The 20,554-nt window shown below is 33.1% G+C and overlaps 1 protein-coding gene across 1 annotated transcript in view; it reads right to left on the reverse strand.

Annotated features, from left to right (window-relative positions):
- The window catches only part of LOC113397789 (uncharacterized), a 142,527-nt gene that overhangs the window by 58,876 nt on the left and 63,097 nt on the right, over positions 1 to 20,554 (reverse strand). Inside the window, exon 3 of the mRNA XM_026636252.2 lies at positions 2,614 to 2,640. The gene's annotated coding sequence lies outside the window, so the exon portion shown is untranslated. The remainder of the gene's footprint in view (positions 1 to 2,613; positions 2,641 to 20,554) is intronic.

Raw genomic sequence — 20,554 nt, forward strand, 5'->3', positions numbered from 1 at the left:
AACCGATTTGGATGCGGTTTTCACTTTTGTAATATACACTACGCTGTTAGATAAATACAAACAAAAACAAGATTAAGTTATAAATTTAAAACGTTCGGTTGTTTGTTGTTTGATTTTATCGATGGCAAAGCACTCAAATAAGTCATCTATCAAAAAAAAAAAAAACAATTTGTCTACCCATTTGGGAACTACAATTCCACCCAGATGCATATATACAGGCATAGCTACACAGATATGTCAAACACGTAATACCCCTTACACTTTAGAAGCTCGGTCACGTGAACGGAGTCGCGGGCACCAGCTAGTACATAATATAAACATTATTATTATTGTGGTATATATTTGCGACGTTGACGTTCATTTTTCGTTATCATCTCGTTATCAACAATAAAATATTTTCATAAATATTTTATACACAATTTTATAATCATTCCTTAATTTAATTCTGCGGGTTAATGCGCAATTAAGATTGAGAGCCACTGGTGCCGGTATATACATAATTAGTTCAAACGATTCTGTATAAGTTAAAACCATTGGATTTAGTTTAATAATAATTATAAAACTAACTTAGTGAAACACTTATTTAATTTCGCATTAACCTAAATTGTATTCAATGTTATAAATATAGCTTTTATTTAAGTATTTTATTAAAATATTCTACTGCCAAACAGTATGTGTGTAGTACAGTATTGTTGTGTTCCGGTTTAAAGGATGACTGAGCCAGTGTAACTACAGGCACAAGGGACATAAAATCTTAGCTGCCAAGGTTGCCGGCGCATTGGTGATGGTTAATATTTCTTACAGCGCCATTGTCTATGGGTCCTGGTGACGTCTTACCGTGAGATGGCCCATTTGTTCGTCCGCTTACCTGTGTAATAAAAAAAAAAGACCTACAGTTGAGTACGTTTTGATTCTATATTTTTTAAGCGATTTTCTTATAAAGTAGGCAAAGGCAAAACCGTTCAGCATCTTATAATTATCTGTTTTTCAACCGATTTTCTTATAAATCGTCTCACCAACCACCGAAATATTCATTCATAAATGATTTGCTTTAATGACGATTAATTATCGTTGAACTTCGAATACCTACCAGGCGAACGCTAGTGTTTTTTATAACAGGCGTATTTAAAAAAATATATTCTTTATAATAATCAGTGTTGCTTCTCATATTGTAAATCACATTGACGAACAGTCTATTTAATTATGTTAGAGATAGCTGATGAGGAATGGACTAGTTGACATTTAACCTTTGCTCTGCGACCTTGGCATTAAGGCTTCGCTCGGTTATCGTTACTAAGTACAAACTATTGACGTAGCGTAGAGTAATTGATATGTGGCCTACCACCCAGGGTTTTAAGCAAACTTGCACCGATTACCACAAGCACGGTATTTTTTTTTATAATACCCGTAGGCGGACGAGCAAATGGACCACCTGATGTTAAGTGGTTACCACCGCCCATAGACAATGGCGCTGTAAGAAATATTAACCATTCCTTACAATGAAAATGCGCCAGCAACCTCGAGAACTAAGATGTTATGTCTCTTGTGCCTGTAGTTACACTGGCTCGCTCACCCTTCAAACCGGAACATATCAATACTGAGTACTGTTATTTGGCAGTAGAATATCTGATGAGTGGGTGGTACTTACCCAAACGGGCTTGCACAAAGCCCTACCAAGTAAAAGTTAATTTTTTGTTAATTTTAAATTAATCTTAATTGTATTTTTTCACATATTTACAGAATGAGGAATGTTTATTGCAAGTTCTTTAACGCGGTTTGTAATAGAGTGAAATGGCAGAAATCGTCACGTAACGGAAAAACGTTAGGCCTACTCCGTAGGGCCCTCTCTTTCTTTCTTTTTGTTTCTATTGATTATATACGGTTTAATATGACAATATTTTAACTATCACTTTGCTATTGTTTTAATTCACACGGGATTTTTAAATATAATTTTATTTCTTATTATTTAATCGTTCTCAAACGTAGTTAATTTATTTCATTGCGTAATTTAAAACATAATATATGGGGAAAGCAACTTCGTTCTAACGGGGAGTCCCACGAGTCATCTCTATTTTCAACCAATGACAAGCGTTGCAAGGCGTCTTTGATTTCAGTGTTAACAAATATTGATACGGCGGCCTCTATTTTACATCCTTGGTACTGTAATATTTTATTTATAGTATAGTTACACTGACGAGAAAATGGGCCACCTGATGGTAAGTTTTTTTTTTTTTTTATGTCATAGGTGGCAAACGAGCAGGGAAACACCACCGCACACCGTATTGTTATTCTGTACCTTTTTGTTATTAGTTATTCTATCCCCATAAGGCTATATACTTTACTGTATATATTTTCTATACATAATATGGCCGTGGTCTGGTCAACACATTAAACAATTGTATAAGCATTGGCGCTGTAAGAAATATTAATCATTCCTGACATAGTCAATGTGACACCAATCTCGGAAGCTAAGATGTTATGACCCTTGTTCATGCAGTTATTGCCATGTCCGTTGTCTTCCAACTTTAAAAAAAAGGTATAAGGTTTTTGTTTTGATCGTATTACGTATTTATGTGTGTGTATGGTACATTAAAAAATAAAAAAGTTGATTACCTTCTGAATAAATAAACACGTAGAGATCTGTAACAAAAACGAAATATATTTAATAAGATTATTCTAAATAATACTTTATTTATGCAATAAAAGTGAAAATTCCATGCATTATATATATATGAATTAAACTTCTATGCGTTATATTATCTCTTCATACGTTAAATTTTAAATATAACGTCACGGATCGACGACCACCCCTAAGCGAAAAGATATCAGACAAAGATCAACCTTAATTCTATAATAATAAGTTTTAAATTAAATTGTGAAATGTGAATTGTAATGATAGAGTGCATTAAATTAAATTGAACTGTATACGTTTGCAATAAAGTTCAAATTCTTTATTTAAAATCAACGAGTGCGTAACAAATCGTTACTTTCGTAGGTGATATTTTGCGGTGATATCCGTGTGAAAAGCATAATGACTGGTGTATTGTAACTGTGATTTATTGTGAACTAGCTGTTGCCTACAGCTTCGCTCGTGTTCGTTAAGATGATATAAAACGGTTGAGTTTTTTAGATCATACCTTTTTCGTTCACCATCGAGTATAACATATAAATAATATAATATATCTCAAATGTAAAGTAAATAGCCTTAAGTTTGGGCGCTTGCGGTTTGTTGTTTGTTGTAATGTGGTTTGTTGGATGCAAATGTGACATTTACATACAACACATGCAGGGCAGGAGTGTCGAGATGGCCCTGTGGTTAGAACGCGTGCGTCTTAAGCGATGATTTCGGGTTCAAACTCAGGCACCACTAAATTTTCATGTGCTTAATTTGTGTTCATAATTCATCTCCTGCTCGGCGGTGAAGGAAAACGTCGTGAAGAAACCTGCATGTATCTAATTTCAACGAAATTCTGCCAACCCGCATTGGAGCAGCGTGGTGGAATACGCTCCAAAAAACCTTCTCCTCAAAGGGAGAGGCCTTAGCCGCGCAGTGGGAAATTTACAGGCTACTAATGTAATGTAAAACATGGAGGCTTACTTAAGATGTTTTCCTTCGCCGAGCACGTGACCACCAAAATTAATTATAATAATTATATAAATTAAAGTAATGAAAACTCAATGATATTCCAATCCACTATGAAATATAACAAAAATTACCTACTTAAAAAAATCTTCGCATAATACGTATTGATTGATTTCAATAAAATATTATATTAATGACAAAATATCATAGATTGCCATTTGTCGATTTCCTGGCAAACTATTTTTTTTTTGTTATTCTACGTAATTTAATTGGTGGAATTAAATCAATACCGAGTTACTCATTGTTTTTTTTCGGTACAATTTAAATTCCGAACCAGTGACAGTTAGATTTCTATTGTTTCTTATATCGGTTTATTTGAAAATATTTTGAAATTATATGTATTTTGATTCTTAGTTAGTAAAAAGTGTAGTGTGTAAGATATTCAAAAGTGTCTGTATTGCGTCTATTTAGTTTATAAACAATATTGTATTTTGACCTTGGAATGAGAATAATCAGGATCTTTTACTGAAATAAAAATTACAATCATACAATAAATTCAAAACAAATTTTTGCAAACACTTTCATCTCCATCGCATCTCTGTTTAGCAAAGAGTGTCCCCTGTACCTTTAGTTACACTGGCTTACTAATGTTTCAAACCGAAACAGAACAATACTAAGTATTGCTCTTTAGTGGTAGAATATGTTATAAGTGGGAGGTACCTGTTCAGACGGGCTCGCAAAAAGGTCTACCGAGTAAAAAGTTTATAGTTCAATCTTCAGAAGATTACCTTAAACTAAAAATATATATTAACACGGAAAATTGTATCTTAAAACGATACTAATTTAAATCATAATACCCGTGCTACATCGATTAAAAAAACAAAAAGCAACGCGTCTTGTTTAAATCTAGCAACCGAAACAAAACGACGTAACTCCGCAACATAATTGCAAGAATCATCGGCGTAATTTAAAATTTCTATTAAAAATTTCTATACTTCATTACTATGGGGTACACGCCTACCCTTTAAGGCACACCGTCCACGACACGTAACGCTATGCAGCGCAATAAATTATTTATGCATTTAACGTTTTTATTTTCCGTTATCGGTCTGATGTCAATGACTCGGCTTCTTTGTGTGGATAATTTTTTTTCTTCGAAATACTAAAACGATTTTTAATGATGATCCATGGTATTTTGGTAACATTTTATTTTTTTATTATTTTGTTAGTGTCTGAATTTTCATTACTCTGTGTTTCTTTTATTCTTCAATGAAATTGTCAAAGTCGTAAAAAAGATATCGGTGACGATGTTTTTGCTTAACTTTTAATATATAGATAATCATTTTTCTAACCCTTAAAGCTTTTTCTTTTTTGTATTTTTCCGTGTTGATGTTAACTTTATGCATACAATGTTTGTCTGTCTATAGTCTATACTAATATTGATAAAGCAACTCTGCCTGTCTTTTGCTGTTTCACGGTAAAACCACTCAAGTGAATTTGGTGACATTTGGTATGAAATAATATTTTTTTGCGTAACACCTGACGAGCAGCCTCTTAAACAAATAAATGTATTCTTAATATTATAAAATGTATATTATTCTTTATAGTAATATTTTTAATAAAATAAACACGTTATAACGTTAAAATTATGTATTTATTTTGCAATGTGTACGTTTTTTATTATTATTAAAATTTTTGATATGACCTTTGTACTTTTATAATTAATTACTTTAAACCAAAACGAAATTAAAACTTTTTGAAATATTGGTCCAATTTTTCACATCAATTTTCTGAATTCAGTTAAAATAGACGTGTCCTTATCTTGGTGTTGCAGACATATTTAAGGGGAATTAAAGCGAAATCGATATTTTTTTTGAAACAAAATAATAAAGTTGCGTTGCGTACATCCGATGGACGCACAACCTAAGGCCCGCGCACACCGCGCCCACATCACACACAGTGCACATATTAATTACCTCATTTTAAACCTGTCTGCGTTTGAAGCATATAGAGGTGTATTTTTAATAGGAAAATAATGGTGATCTTATAAAAAGAAAAAGTTACACCGTATACTTACGATCGCTAGAGAGAAACCTTAAATTATACATGCGAAAGATTTTCGTCCGCCATTTTTTTTTTTATTGAATCTTTGAATGTGTGTGTGTAGTTTGCCATTTTTTTATTGAATCTTTGAATGTGTGTGTGTAGTTTGCCATTTTTTTATTTAATCTTTGAATGTGGGTGTGTGTTGTTTTAAATGTTAATTGAAATGAAGTATGAAATGTATGCGTGTTATATAAATGTAAACTATTACGCTGTTAGCTTACAAATTGTTACAAGAATTCTAATGTTACATAAAGTATAAACGTCACCTGTAATTTTCTAATGTTTCACGCAATGTTAATACAATTTATCACGTCAACTAGGAAACTGTAACCGTATAAGAGAACATTAAGATCGCTTCCGTTATCTTGATAGAGAATATCGTTTTAAACTATCTTTCGTATAATCATTTTAAATCGTATTTCTCATGTTATAATTAGGTTTAATGTCCAGTGCATTTGTAATCCTAGACTTGAAATACAGATATAAATTAGCAAATAAAAGATAAGGGATAGATAGATTCTTATATTTTTTTATAAATATAGCAGTCGCTCGAATGTTAGCCACTAGTTTCCGCTCGCTGCTTAACCCACGTTGAGAGGACGGCAGTTGTTCAGATGTTAGGAATAAGTTAGTACATAGGTTAGGTAAATCAGACTAAAATCTATCTTTGTGCCAAATCTCATTCGGGTCCATTCGGCCGGTTTGGCGTCATTGAGTAACAAACGTCCATCGATCCAAATTTTCGCATTTTCCTTTCCTTACATCACCAATGCTACTAAACATGGAAACTTGGGTTATGCCCAAATACGTACGTTTTATAGTTTTTGTGATCATAGCAGACCCGTGTTTAAAAATAAAGGTGCTTGTGACGAGATGTTTTCGTCAAACTGATACTTCTCTATATTACTCGAATCAGAGATTGAACCCAGTGTCTCGGAATCTGCAGTCCTATAATCTAATGCTAATATTACAGATATGATCTCTGTTATATGTGTCTTTATGCCGTATGTCTACATTAATTGCGCAGTTGATCAAGTGGAATGATTAACGCTCCTTAATTAATTGTAGAAGATTTTATGACGACCTCCGTGGTCGAGTAGTGTGTACACCGGTTTTCATGGGTACGCCACTCCGAGGTCCCGGGTTCGATTCCCGGCCGAGTCGATGTAGAAAAAGTTCATTAGTTTTCTATGTTGTCTTGGGTCTGGGTGTATGTGGTACCGTCGTTACTTCTGATTTTCCATAACACAAGTGCTTTAGCTACTTACATTGGGATCAGAGTAATGTATGTGATGTTGTCCAATATTTATATTTATTTATAAAAAAAGAAGAGTCCATAATTAGATTTATTCTATGGATATTTAACTATTGTCGTTATTATGTCTCACTTAAACAGACGAAATGAAACTATGAAGCTTCTTCGACAGCTAATTTGACAGCTCGTGACCACAAAACGGAAAATAAATGTTTCCAAAGTATGAACTATCTGTGAGATTTGTTTATTTGTCACATATGAATTAGATTGTAAGTATAGTAACAGCGTGTCTTATGAGTGGGCAAAGGCCTCGTCTCTTTTAAGATGAGTTATTGAAACTTAGTACATCACGCTTCTCGATTGTGATACAGATGTGGCAGAACTTCATCCGATATTTTAAAATCCTTATTATATTTTCTTTTACCACCGAGGGAAAACATATAAATGAGCAAATTAGGTAAATAGGTGGTAGATTTTTGACTATCAATAAGCAAGTGTAACACTTTCATATAGAATGAAAATATTTGTGACTTTGACTTTGAAATGAAAGATCTGTCATGATTTGGAACCCAAAATTTTGGCCACTGCCAAATTGGATCATGTCGGGTCAAAATTTAATTACAAGACGACTAATTATATTGGAGTATTTACATTACTAAAATTTACTAGCCACTGACTCGCTTGCATTATCTTGTCCGAATAATCTAATACTTTTAAGTCAGACCAAGGCTTGATGTTAGAACTTTTTACTTTTTAATTTTATTAAATTGGTAAGTTGGCTGGGAAATGTTTTACTCGATGGTGATCGGTCACTACCGCCCATAGAACTTGATGCAAGAAATCCCCACCAAGATAATTTTAGGAACTAAGATGTCTTATCCCTTGTGCCTGCAATTACACTGGCTCACTCACCCTTCGAACCGGAATACAACAATAATTAATATTACTATTATTAATAGTGGGTATCTATCCAGGCGAACATTCAGAAAGACCTATGACTCGGAATTTGGAGAATAATCTAATTAAAATTTGAACCCAAAATTTTAGGTTTAGAATTACTTGTTTTAACCATTGGGCTATCTAGGCAAAAGGAACGAGAATTAATTAACGTATACCTAATTAATCGTTCGTATTGGTTGCGTGACAAAGGTGAGTAAAGAACTATGAGGCATTTAGAACAAATATAACTTTGGAACGCGTTTATAAATAAAAGTTTCATAGCGTTGCGTGGCGTTGAATGTACGATATTGTTGTCATTATAAAGTGTATTTATGTAATTAATTGCTAATTGAATGGGCAAATTATTAACTATTGTGATAAAATAGATTGAAATGTAAATTAATATAACTTTTAACAGGCTCTTGACAAGATTATCACGGATTCGAAAGCGGGCGGAGGTTTTGGTACCTTTTGTCATTTATATATCCCTGATACCATATATACGAAATTTCATGATCATTTATAATATTAACGTTTATTAATTCAAGGTTTATCGTATAAAATAGACATTTCTATTAAATAATAAATAAATAAATATTGGCCAACATCACATACATTACTCTGATCCCAATGTAATTAGCTACAGCACTTGTGTTATGGAAAATCAGAAGTAACGACTGTACCACAAACACTCAGACCCAAGACAACATAGAAGATTAATGAAATTTTGATTAATGAAATTCTACATCGAATCGGTCGATCGAACCCGGGACCTCGGAGTGGTATCCCCATGGAACCGGTGTACACACTACTCGACCACGGAGGTCGTCAAATTTGTTACATGTAAGATGGTAGAGACGTATACCTAAACTATAGTCAATATAGTACGTCATCATAAATCATTTCCTTTATCTATTTTAATGTTGTACGCCCACTAGTATAGAAATTACTTTTCTTACAAAAAGGGGAATCCGTGTCCGTTGATCTAAAAATAGAACTTGCCTTGGTTAAAGCCGATGTATGACTTCTAGGAAGACGGATGCGCTTTACAATTCAAAACTCTGATATTCGCACTACGTTAATGTATTCGAATTAATTTAAAAATCATTATAGAATTGTTACAATTTATCTCGTATATTTTAAATTAAAAATATTAATTTTGAATTGTCTTATAATAATTTTATTTATATTCTTTATTATTCTAAGATACAGGAAAAGACTCATCGCTGCGAAATGTTTGTAATCTGAGGTTAGGTTAGGTTGTATATATACACACAATAGCTGTATTTAGACTACTTGGTAGTCGCTCGTATACATTCTATCGACGAGCAATAATATTAGTATTACCTTTTTTCTTTGTAACGTTTTAGTTCTTAAGGTTGGTACCTTGTCGATGTAAGGAATGATTAAAATTTCTGGCGGAGCAAATCTAGCTCATTTTCCCGTCCACCTACACGTATAATAATAAAAGTGTTGAATCGTTTAACACCCGGTTGGAACGAAGTTGCACTTTCTATACAATATGCATAAAATGAGATACAATTAAATTAATTACAATTTTTTGAGAATAATTCAGATACAAAAAAAAAAAATCAAATAATAATTTTAAGCATTATTACATAAAGCCGTACATAAAAGAAAGAGACGGAGAGAAAGAGGGGGAAAGGAGAGGAGCATAACGCTTTTCCCTTGTGTAACGATATGCCACTCCACTAAGCCGCGTTAAAGAATTTCGTCCCAATATTAATTTGAAAAAAAAAAAACAAGCTCTACATTTGTCTACCAACAATACTAACGATAAACTCTTATGAAAGCAGTGCATATAAAACATTTGGGTATAGTATTGCTCCAAACATATAGGTATACAAATATTTGTATCGTTTTATATAATTTACAATCGGTATGAAGTAACTGCGTAGGAATATGCATTAGTATAAATAAATTCATAGAATATTCTAAGCTTTATAAACATTGTTTCTTTCCGAACCATTTATAGCATTTCGATGAATCCTTTTATATGAATATAAGATCTATTTTCTGTTACAATATAATCATGATCTATTAGAATAAAATCGTACTTCATGACGGAATAGTACTACTGCCAAAACTACTAAGTGTATAAAGTTGAAATTTGAAAGTTTAAGTTTATTTTATAACGTACTAGCATCCTTTGTTTTAACCCTAAAAGGGGGTTGATTTCTAAAGATACATTATTAGTAAACCTCTACACCATCTATAGAGCATACATTTCAAATTTCAAGTCTCTTACTTCGAAAACAGGACTTTCATACAAATTTCCCCTTAGTAGAGGAGTAGAGTAGTAGAGTAGAGAATTGTTTATACCCTATAAGGCATCTACCTGTCAAGTTTGTAGGTATTATAGTTTCTGAGTTTTCGTGATTAATCAGTGAGTGGTATTTCGCTTTTTTATACATATATAGATTCCCTGAGAAAGGATTTCTTGGAAGTTCAACTTTATGGAAGGAAATTAGAGGGATTATTTCGAGTCGGGACTGGCAGCTAGTAAATAAGTGAAATATAATTTAAAAATACAATAAAGTATAGTTATCTATCCGTTATAATACCATAAAAAACACATCAGGCTCCCATGCAGATTGGTGGACAAATATGAGGCAAAATGATTCAACGTATGCACGATCGCCGAGTACGAGATTAATATATTAAGTAAACGAAAAATCATTAGGGTCCGAATTCGAACCCACGAATTTCGGTTAAGATTTACGAGTGCCAACCCCTCGATCATTTGCCTCTAAAGATTTGCACTTCATTTTATTTTAGAGTAACATTGAAAAAAAATATATTGTCGTAATCGATTTGCTCGCAAGATATGCAAGGAACATTAGTGGTAGGCTTTGTGCGGATCCCAGATTATACCACCCACTCATCAGTTAATCTACCGCCAACAATAAATACTTTGTGTCACTACGTAAGATGTGATTTACTCCATTCCATTCAATTCTTAGTTTAATAGCTTTTAGTTGCACTAACGTAGCACAGATTATAACACCATTGTCACGTAGAAGACACAAAGGAGATTGTTCATTACGGTCAAGAGATCAAAATCAATTAAAAGTTGAAGATAATCGTGGTAGTAAATTCATTGTTAATCTTTAACCTACCATGAGCCATGATGGCCCAGTGGTTAGAGAGCGTGCATCTTAACCGATGATTACGGGTTTAAACCCAGGCAAACACCACTGAATTTTCATGTTAATGTGCTTAATTTGTGTTTATAATTAATCTCGTGCTCGGCGGTGAAGAAAAACATCGTGCAACCTGTATGTGTCTAATTTCAACAAAATTCTGCCACATGTGTGCCACCAATGAAGTAGCGTGGTGGAATAAGCTCCAGCTTCTACTCAATTGGAGAGGAGGCCTTAGCCCAGCTATGGGAAATTTACAGGCTGTTAATGTTATCATAATTTTTTTTGCAATTTGTTTAAAAGGGGTTTATTTATATCAGCTTATAGCATTCATAGGAACACGATGATGACATAAGTCATATAATTAATATTAACTAGCTGTACCCGCGAATTCGTGCGCGTTTGCATTTAACAAAAAGTTATTGTTTAGTTCACAGATTTTACTATAACTTATCAATTCTGTAATAGGCAGCTTTTAATATTAAGTCGTTGGTAGGAGGTACGCGACGTAACGGCGGAGTGGTGGCATGCGCGAGGGCTGCGCGAAAGTCCCATCAAAAACGGTCCAGCCGTTCCAGAGATTAGCCGGAACAAACAGACAAACAAAAATTTAAAAAAAATGTTATTTTGGTATATGTACCAATGCATTTAATAAAAAGCGGTTATTTTAATATTACAAACAGACATTCGAATTTTATTATATGTATAGATTAGAAATATCGAGAATCTGATAAAGGTCGGCATCGCGGCGTTGATTAGCTGTTTCATGCGGGTGAGTTTCTTTGTTGCACTATTTTCGGTTGTAGTATAAATAAATTTTGTAGCATGCAGGTATCTTTACAAAGTTGTTGTGCGCAGACCACAGCTGTTAAAACTTTTTTTCGTCGAATATAACATTTATTTTAAGCAGAGGCGTTAGATTGTGACTTTTACTGGAGCATATTAAAGCTGATTATTTATTTATCTAGAACTTTATTGCGTAATATAGAATGTATAAAGTGCAAAAGGCAGCCGTTAACGCTGAAGGTTTTTTCTATCTTAGTAAGTGCAGGAAAAAACCGTTGGCAATTGTAAAAAAGGAAAAATCTTAGGGGTAAAAATAATTTACTCTAACATATACAAATATCCATATGTTCATGAACATGATACATCAGATATTATGTACTTATATTTAAAATTGCGGGAAATTTAGGTTAAAAATGCATTCATGTTTTTTCTATATCGTGTGTTCAGTTAAAAGTATTCCATTCATAAAATAATGCGATAAGATTTTGTAAATAAAAAAAAAATAAAAAAATAATTCGAGCCAATTATAAATTAAATTTACCTTCCACGTGTAATTTACTTAAATCCATTTTCCCTTTTATTTTTTGACCAACTTTCAAAACGGTCTTATGTACTGCAAGAAAATTAAATAAATATTTTAAGAAATATTATATTCAGACACGAGTACTGAGGGTTCCGTACCGGCTCTGCTCTAAGGGACCACAGGCCTCAGTATTTGGAATTAATTTCCTCTGTGTATCTCTACGCGTTCCTGAGAATATTAGTCTTGAGGGACAAACAGACAGACATACTGACTGACAGACGGACTTTTTTACTTTAGGGGTACGCAACCCTAAAAAATGCTCTATAACGTTTTTTAAATAATGAGAAACACAAAAAGGTTTTTCGAAACCTATTTTTTTACAAATTATGTATACAGATCAAATCTCAAACTAGAGAATTGGGTAAGTTCATTGATCTCTTACTTAACACCTTAACACTTCTAAAGGGCACTTTCAAGACCAAATTTAAAGAGTAAAGTAAACGTATATGACGCAACAACATAATACAATTTACGACTACCAGTTATGAAGAAATAGGACGTTATATTGTTGTACAATCAACTGAACTGAAGTTTTTCGAAATTATACAATACTATTGATTAGAAAGACATAGCAAGAGTAGTATTCCTATAGAATTAGAGATTGTCTGTAAGAAAAGGTGGAAAGGAAAAGGAATACACAACACACACAAAGGGGATATTTGAATATTTTGCACAATAATTATAATATTTTAAGGATCAAAACTGGGTAACACCGTAAGTCGATTTTAAAAATTTCACGATTGTCCTAATTGGTTTCTTACAGAACTGCACGGCCTAGTTATATAAATGATTACAGAGTTGCTAAAATTTTTAGATTTCGACAATGAGGTCAGTGAACTTATATATCCAAAGACGTCATGAGAACTTCAGCTTTCTGTATCGAGAAATGTCCTATCTCTTAATTAATATGCACGATGTGTATTATGAACAATACTTATGGCATTAATATGCACGGACGCCATAGCGACACAGCCGCCATATTGATTATAGTGCGTGGAAATAATTATGGTTTCGCCGGATATAATGCTACGCAACAAAGATAGATATATGGTCTATCTCTTTCTCTTTTGCGTTTACACGGTATTTATAGTCACGTTTTAATATTTTGTCATTATCAGATATAATTATTTAAGATATACGAGGCGTTATAACGCTATGTGTACTGGATAACTATTCTTATCAGTATTCATATTAAAGTACTAAATATTTATAATATTTTAATGAGAATATTATTGTTATATTTACACATTTAAATAGAAAAATTCAATAATACAATACATGTAAAATTAATAATAAGTAGAGCTTATTAATTAAGACATAGAGGCTTAAATTATTTATACGTCTATATAAGTGTCGTACTACATAAGAACTATAAGAAACGAGGCAATTTTAATATCTTGGTGTGCGTGACAGCTACGCTTGACACTCGTCATACTACTTTACTAGTGTGCGTGTGTTTTTTCGATGTGTTCTCTACTTTGACAGTCTAGACGTATCAATGTATAAAGTATAAATAAGTTTTGGGAGTTTGTTTTAAGCTCGACTATGCATTTTATTTGAGAAAAACTATTTATTTTCTTGTTAGTTTTCCTATAAGCCAATTTCTTCGCATTTAATTTAACATAACATAACACAAGAAACAATTTGGATTTACAAGGGGTCGCTCGACAACTGACGCTTGTGTTGAGCTCGTTAAAAATATTTACAAGGCCTGGAAGGAGTCACAGGATGCCTTAGGGATATTTTGTGATTTATCTAAGGCCTTTGATTGTGTGCAACACGAAACTTTGGTCAGGAAGCTACGTCATTATGGAATTAGGGACACTGCACTCAGTCTTCTGATTTCTTATCTGAGCAATCGGATTCAGAGGGTTGATGTAAATGGAAAGAGATCTCCCGGGTCTCCAGTTACAGTGGAGGTCCCATAAGGATCAATTCTTGGACCATATCTGATCCTTGTTTATATAAATGACCTGCCACATCTCCTAGGTGATTAACTCGAGATAGTATTGTTTGCTGATGATACTTCTTTAATTTTTAAAATAAAAAGACGTATTTCAATATGTGACGATGTGAACAATGCTCTCTCTGAAATAGTAAATTGGTTTAGTGTTAATAATTTAATGTTAAATAGTAAAAAGACAAAATGTATTAAATTCACTACTCCCAATGTAAGATGTGTCAAAACGAGTGTACTTTTAAACGGGGAAGCATTAGATGTTTTAGAATCAACAGAGTTCTTTGGTATGACAATATATGACAACTCTAAGCTCCAATGGGGCCCCCATATACATAAATTGGCGAATAGACTCAGCTCTGCAGCTTATGCGTTAAAAAAAATTAGACTTTTGACTGGTGTGGATACGGCTCGCCTTGTGTATTTCAGTTATTTACACAGTATAATATCGTATGGCATCCTACTCTGGGGTAATGCAGCTGACATTAATACCATTTTTGTACTGCAGAAGAGGGCTATTCGTGCAATTTATAACCTGGGCCCAAAAGATTCGTTAAGAGGTAAATTTAAAGAAATTAAAATAATGACTGTCGCTTCTCAATTTGTTTTTGTTAATGTTATGCATGTACGCAAAAATATAAATGATTTTTCCAGAAATTGTGACGTACATTCTATTAACACTAGGAACAAGAATAAACTTGTTACTCCAAGTACCCGATTACACAGGGTTAGTAACTCTTTTTTGGGACAATGTATACGTTTTACAACAGGATCCCGGAAAACGTTCAAAATAATAATAAAATTCAAAAGAATCGTTAAAGAGCGTTTGTGTGCTAAAGGATATTACAACACTAATGACTTTTTAGTTGACTGCACACCTTGGGAATGAAATAATCGCCTCCAGGCTGTTTCAAATAACTAAAATATAATTATTATTGTACATGCAAAATGGAAAAAAAAAATATATCCCGCTGAGTTTCTTTCGCCGGTTCTTCTCAGGTCCGAGGTGTTAAATTCCGAACCGGTGGTAGATTTTTGGCAATCAATAAGCAAGTGAAATTAATTATTATTCATAAACACTTCTATATTGAATAAAGATTTTTGACTATGACATATAATACGACAACAAAAAGTACTAAGAGCCTACTTAAATAATGAATACCGTTTTGTTTTTTTTTTAATTTTGATACATTTGTTAGAGCTTATTTAAATAAAATAGGTATATTATGATTTTATTTTATACTCAAAACATACTAATTATATAATAATACTAACTACTACTTAATATAAACATATATAATATGTTTGGTGTATTTGTAGCACGATGTCGTATTTATTATTATTGTATATTCGATCACAGATAAAAACAAAACTGCGAATTTATATTTAAAAAAAAAAAAAAAACATTCAACTACGTCACAAAACAAATTTGATTTATATTTTATACGATAATATATAACAGAAACATATTTTAAAGTAATTCAATCATCGACCCACTTTACTTAGCGAATGTGAGAAAAAAAAATTAAGTCAAAACTTTGTTCACTCGCTCGTTAGTTGTTAATCGAATTGCGTTTCAATTCTAAACCGGAAATAAACCGTTTCATATCTGAATTGTAATCGATTTGAAAGTATCGATTTGAAATCGAATATGAATGAATTAACTGTAAAATAAAACTATTCTAAATTAACTGACAGTTTAACTAGATATCAATGTTTATCTAAGTTAAAGAAAAAAAGATCTAAATATTCGTGTGTTATGTCAAATTACTTTTTTGTCACATTTGCTGTCGAAACACTTGGCCCTTGGAGTAGTGGTGCGAAAAGCTTCATCAAAAGTGTAACACCGCGCCTTATTGCCTCCACTGGTGACAGGAGGGCTGGTTCGTTTTTAGCCCAGAGGATAGGAATTGCGATTCAACGGGGAAATGCTGCTAGCATTCTTGCCACCATTCCACGCGGTCAAGATTTATACAGTAACCATTTTTAATTAATATTTGTATATATTTAAGCACTTAATGTTATTTATTTTTAAAGGTTACAAAAATAAGGTTAAATAAATAATGTATCTGATTTTTCTAAAGCCTATTCCAAACTTCAGACATTAACATGGCATATGGTCGATACCTAATACAGTCTATGTTATTCGAAGTATAATTAATGGTGTTTTGAATATCCGCAAAGTTATAGGAATTGGAAGTAAAATTAAATTGGATCTAAGTAGTAAATTTTATATTTAAATATTATAAATAAAGATATAATAATCAAAAATTAATTATAGTACATGATAAAGAGAGCCGAGATGGCCCATTGGTTAGAACGCGTGCATCTTAACCGATGATTTCGGGTTCAAACCCAGGCAGGCACCACTGAATTTACATGTGATTAATTTGTTTATAATTCATCTCGTGCTCGGCGGTGAAGGAAAACATCGTGAGGAAACCTGCATGTGTCTAATTTCAACGAAATTCTGCCACACGTGTATTCCACCAACCCGCATTGGAGCAGCGTGGTGCAATATGCTCCATACCTTCTCCTCAACGGAAGAGGAGGCCTTAGCCCAGCAGTGGGAAATTTACAGGCTGATTATGTTTATGATTATGTTACATGATAAAGTAAAACAAATAGTATAGAAAATATAAATCTAAGATTTGTTTATCCGTGGTCCTACTGCCATTGAAATAGACAAGAGATATATATTAAGAGTTGATATTATGAATGATTGTGTTGACGACGCTCGGCGGATACTAACTGATTGGGGTGATGGTGAACTCGAAATGCAGGTCTATCTGCAATGATTTACATCTCTCTGGTCCCGTTTGAAGGGTGAGCGAGAATAATTACAGGCACAATAGACATACAATCTTAGATTCCATGATTGACAGCTAGATAGTTTAAGAAATAGTACATTCTTCTCAAAATGATAATATCACAGAGATACTACTATTTACCAAAATATGAGTAAGCTTCTTATTGGAAATGATATTGGTGCGCATTGGGGTAAGATCGGCTCATACGAGGACACCGTGACGGCATACGGCGTGATGTTCTCTTATGACATCGTACTCCCATTTCTCCACCAGTACCTCTTGGTTTTTTGTCGCCGAGCAAATGGGCCACCTGATGGTATGTGGTCACCATCGCTCATAGACATTTGCACTGTAAGAAATTTGAATCATTACCTACATCACCATTGCGCCACCGACTTTGGGAATAAAGCTGTTATATCGAACTGGGATACAACAATACTGAGTAATACTGTTTGGCGGTAGAATATCTGATGAGTGGTTGGTACCTACCCAGACGGGCTTGCACAAAGCCTTACCACCAAGTAAATATTGTGCGTGTGCCATATAATTAATTGTTGTGTATTATTGTAACATTAAGAAAAATATATTTAGTTTATTAATAACCATTAAGATTATTACATTTTTTTCTTTTGCGTTTCATAAAGTATACGTGCGTCAATAAAGCTGCCGAAGCGAAGATTTATCGCGGAGCGAACGTACAAACTTTTAAATTTATAATATTATTGAATTAAATTGTCCGTAAAATTTTCTTTTCGTTAAGCTCATTTTAAATAAAACGTAATAAAGAAAGTGAGTTTTTGTGTTCGCCCCAATTTCACGCCTCAATCTTTTATGAGACATTGTACAAGACGATTTGATCCACGCTAGTGAAGAGGTCGCTGTCACTTGACAGATAAAACCTATTCTTGTCATATAAAGGGGGGTTGGATCGCGACCATTTTTCTTATTTTGCTCGACGTGACATGTATCGTGACCATGAGCCGATCGGAAGCTCTTGGGGCCCTCTGACGTTCGTTACACGAGTTATTTTTGTTTTGATCTCGGCTTAAAATCGAACTTATTATTTAACGACCTCCGTGGTCGAGTGTGTACACCGGTTTTCATGGGTACGCCACTCCGAGGTCCCGGGTTCGATTCCCAGCCGAGTCGATGTAGAAAAAGTTCATTAGTTTTCTATGTTGTCTTGGGTCTGGGTGTTCGTGGTACCGTCGTTACTTCTGATTTTCCACAACACAAGTGCTTCAGCTACTTACATTGGGATCAGAGTAATGTATGTGATGTTGTCCAATATTTATTTCATATTTATTATTATTAAATATTTATTTAAATTAAAGAAAAAGATAAAGTTTACTGAGTATCTATAAAACACACAACGAATGTTTCGAACAAAAAATCTACTCTAAATATTATAACAATGTAAAACCTTTTTCTTCATTTCAATTTGATTGTTTGTGTTTTTGATTGTACTAAATGCTGACCACAATACACCGCCATATTTTTTTTTATAAAACAGTCAGAGGGGCCACCTTTTTGTCTCTACAATACCAATGTTCCTTTAACTTTGGAACTAGGATATTATGTCCCTTGAGCATGCAGTTACACTGGCTCACCCTTCAAACCGGAACACAACAATACTGAGTATTGCTGCTTGGCGGTAGAATATCTGACGTGTGGGTGATACCTACCCGTATGGGCTTGCACAAAAGCCAAGTATACAAAGCATTACTATTGACATTAAAATTGCTGTAACAATCTATATAAGATTCTTCTAGAAGTTTTTTTTTTCGAATGTCAATTTACTGATTTAAAAAACGATGTGAACTATTTCACTAAAGATGTTCTAAATTTGAAAATAAAAATATATCTATTTTAATATCGAATAATAAAATTCAAGATAAGAACGTTTACGTGCCTTAACCCTTTCAGAGCTTACGGTCATTACGACCTATATTAGTCAAGTGTCGCTTTTTGTTCCCATTTCTTTCACATGCCCTTCACGACGATGCCTTCTTGATGATGATTAAGTAGTTTTATTTTTAGAATTATCTCGTTACCCGTGTATAATGGTTTATGGTGTGGTAAAGTGAGGTCATTTATAAAAAATAACGTGCAATGGCTTGAAAAATGTACGGTTTTAATGTAATAACATGTTCTGTGAAGCGAGTTTGCTTTGGTATTAAGTATTTGCTGTTAAATCTACGAGAAGTCTCGGTCTGTCGGTTTGTAATTCTTGACAGTTTATCTCTGCCATTTATGGTTCACTTATTAAATATATTAGGATCTCCTTTCTAGGAATTAATATTTATTGTCATTTTATAATAGCACTCGCAGACCCGGCTACGCTTTGTGGCGACGTTAAACGTTGGATTATACTGTGTGATAATGTTTAGCCAACAACCTTCTCTGACAGGCAGAATATAATGGCACAAATGTCAAGTCAAATATTCTGCAGTTTTTGAGTGATGCGCGTCAAAAAAGTGTGATCCTTTTATATAAATTTAATGTAATCTTAGATGATTGAAAAATTTCCTTTGGAATATCAATCATATCAAGAAATCAAAAGCAAAATCAAAATATACTTTATTCGAGTAGGATTTTACAAGCACTTTTGAAGCGTAAATTTACAAAAGTATATTAAGTGAATCTGCCACCGGTTGGGAATCTAGATCTATCGAGAAGATCCGATAAAAAACTCAGTAGTTACTCTTTTTCAACATTTAAAATACAAAGTTATGTTGGGTAAATACGTATGTTTACATTATGTATGTTTTTTTAATTTTATTTATGTATGTACATAATATATATATCCTGACTGAAAGTCAACAAGTATTAGCAAAAAGTAGCTACACGCTTTTTTATCATTTATATAATCTTGTATTGAACAATATGCATTTAAATAATTTAACTTGTATATGACACTATTTTTACACAGTCTAATATTATATGTAGTGATTTCTGATATTTCTTTTGTTCGGGGTCGTTTCGGCACCAGGCAGCATTGACAGGTAAAAAATCATCCATAAAATATTTCACTTTTCCTTATAAGAAAAGCAAAAGTATCGCAAAGTAGTCATTTTACGACTTGAATATGTATACATAGTATCATTTGAAAATGAACCATATGTGTATTTGAATACGGTCTATATTATAAATAAAATGCGTATCGTTATGACCCGCTTGACGTGATATTGTGCGTGTGTGACCCTATACAAAGTTTTACATGTTCTGTCATCAAAAAATATTATAACCCTTATTACATAAGCCATAGAGACTTATTTATTGTTACCGATATTATAATATAATCGTGTTTCATTTGTTTCTTTGTATAATTCATAAGTATTTTGTATACGAGATTCCTATATGACACGTCA

The sequence above is a fragment of the Vanessa tameamea genome, chromosome 23, assembly GCF_037043105.1.
Source record: "Vanessa tameamea isolate UH-Manoa-2023 chromosome 23, ilVanTame1 primary haplotype, whole genome shotgun sequence".
In the NCBI taxonomy this organism is placed as follows: Eukaryota; Metazoa; Arthropoda; class Insecta; order Lepidoptera; family Nymphalidae; genus Vanessa; species Vanessa tameamea.